A 2,545-nucleotide genomic window follows, 5' to 3' on the forward strand; every position below is an offset into this window, starting at 1 on the left:
ATGAAAACAAAACTGCCAAAAGATTTCACATTATTGTTTACTTGATGCACTTTTCAAAAAAAATTGTCAAACCAACAATAATAATAAGGCTTATACTTAAGCAGTAGATCTTAAGTAAAAAGATGTACATAAATCAAACTTTCAGAATTTAAAACATTTTCCATCTGTTATGGTTTTAAGGAAGGTTTGTCTTCTGATTTATGTTCAGTTGTTAACACTTCTTCACTGTTTAACTTCAGGGTTTCTGAATCACTATCTATACTCCCACTTCTACTAAGCCAAGGTAGTTAATGATTTGTAAAACACTTGTGTGCTTAAAGGTAATCAAAGACTCTTGAAAACTATGTCTAGCCCTAAAAAACAAACAAACAAACAAACAAACAAAAACAACCTTATTTTACAAATGTACCTTTCATTTATAGTTACTTTTAAAAACAACAACAAAAAAGCACGGCAGCATGCATATAATCAAAGGCAGAATTCCCTATATCTAATAGTAAGAATAGCTACTATAATGAACACATAATTTAGGCAGTAAAACAGTAATTTTATAAGCATTAGTGGTAAGCTTTTTAATAAAGCTTTCAGGTATGTATTGCATTCCTAATTTGCCAGATGAGTTAACTGAGGATTTAGGGTCTTTGCTAATATAATTCCAGGTGATTCAATTTCAGAGAGTAGAGAAGAAATTGGAATCCAGGTATATTTGGATCAAAAGCCTATGGTTTTTGTTTTCATACTGTGTTTGCTCAATTGCCCATTTTGTATCATTTTCAGGCCCAAGAAATCATATCTCTCAGAGGCTCATGCCTGATTTGTGACAGCTTCTAAAAAAGTAAAACAACTGGATCCTCCTTTTTCTGCTCCTGGTGCTCATTACAAAACTAACTGGGGTTTTGCCAGACAGACTCTGTGTTGGGAGAACTACAAACATGAGTTCTTTGCCCTGAACAAAATCGCTGATTCTTACAACTCAAGTGGGTTTTGATCAGTTTCCTCTTCTGATGTCAGGGTGGTACTGCCAGTGCATCTTGCCCAATATGCAGTGAGGGCAGAGAGGGGCCCACTCACTCACGTCACTCTCTGAAATGGGTCCATGTAGAATAGGCCGGTTCACCTATTTTCCAGGCGGTGACACCCAAACCTGGTACTGTTCACTTAAAAAATGCTTACGAATAGGAGAATCGCTTGAGCCTGGGAGGCGGAGGTTGCAGTGAGCTGAGATCGTGCCACTGCACTCCAGCCTGGTGAGAGAGGACAGAGCGAGACTTCGTCAAAAAAACAAAAAAAAAGAAAACCTTGCAAATAAACAGTATTGGAACAAGAGGAAAGGGCCCAAACAAGTCTGGCACCTTCTTCCTCTTCATCATCTATTCTTTTCTTAAATTTGGACACAGAGCACTTAAGTATCTGCTGTGTGCTAACCACCTTGCTAAGTGCTGTGGGTCATAAGCATAGTTCAAGGAAAAATAAATAACAGTCGAAACTATTGTAGAGAAAGAGCTGTGCAGAACAGGATCAGAAGTGTTCTCAATTCCTCCTCCTTGTCTGGAGTTAGTTTGCTGGGCTTACCATAACAAAATACCATAGACGGGATAGCTTGAACAAGAATTTATTTTGGGAAAAACTATTCTGGAGGCCGAAATTTCAAGAGCACGGCATTGGCAGGGTTGTTGGTTTCCCCTGAGGCTTCTCCTCTTGGCTTAGAGATGGACGGGTGCCTTCCCACTGTTCCCCCACATGGCCTTGACTTTGTGTGTGCCACCCCTGGTGTCCCTTATAAGGGCACCAGTCTTACTGTGTTAGGGTCTCACGTATGACTTTATTTAGACTTAATTACCTCTTTAAAGGCCTTACCTCCATTTACAGTAACTTTGGGGTTAGGGATTCCACATATGAATTTGGGGAAACAACCCACCCATAACAATAACCATTACATAAATGTCTATAATGTGCAGTGGACATAAGCCAAGGTACGTCAGACACCACATGCATGGAGCTAGGAGCATGGATGCTTCAGCCAGTTTGGGTTCGAATCCCACGTCTGATACTTCTTAATTGTATAATCATTGGTGAAATGTCTTAATGTTAGTGCTTCATCGGTCAACCTGTTAAACCAGACAATAAGAGTACTTACCTCCCAGGGTTAATGTAAATTGCTTTGTATCTATTATATCAGGAAGTTGAAATAAAAGTTGGCTATTAGTGGTGGCTAAGTGGTTTTAAAGACGGTGCTACTCCTCTTTCTCCTCTCGATATAACACAATAGGAACTGTGAGAATAAAAGGTAAAAGAGGAAATCAAATTCTTTAATTGAAAGATATTAACATACACCAAGTGTTCTTAATTATAATCATTTATTAGAATGTGAAGAAAGGTACAATACAAAACGACAATAAATTTGTAGCTTAATTATTTTTACAAATCTTTGTTGAGCACTTATTACAGGTGAGAAAGTGCTCCTGGTATTTTGGAGACAGCAGGGAACAAAATAAACAGGAATTGTTATTCTAGTGAAGCTTACATTCCAGAATGGATATATATC

Source organism: Mandrillus leucophaeus, unplaced genomic scaffold, assembly GCF_000951045.1.
Source record: "Mandrillus leucophaeus isolate KB7577 unplaced genomic scaffold, Mleu.le_1.0 Scaffold224, whole genome shotgun sequence".
In the NCBI taxonomy this organism is placed as follows: domain Eukaryota; kingdom Metazoa; phylum Chordata; class Mammalia; order Primates; family Cercopithecidae; genus Mandrillus; species Mandrillus leucophaeus.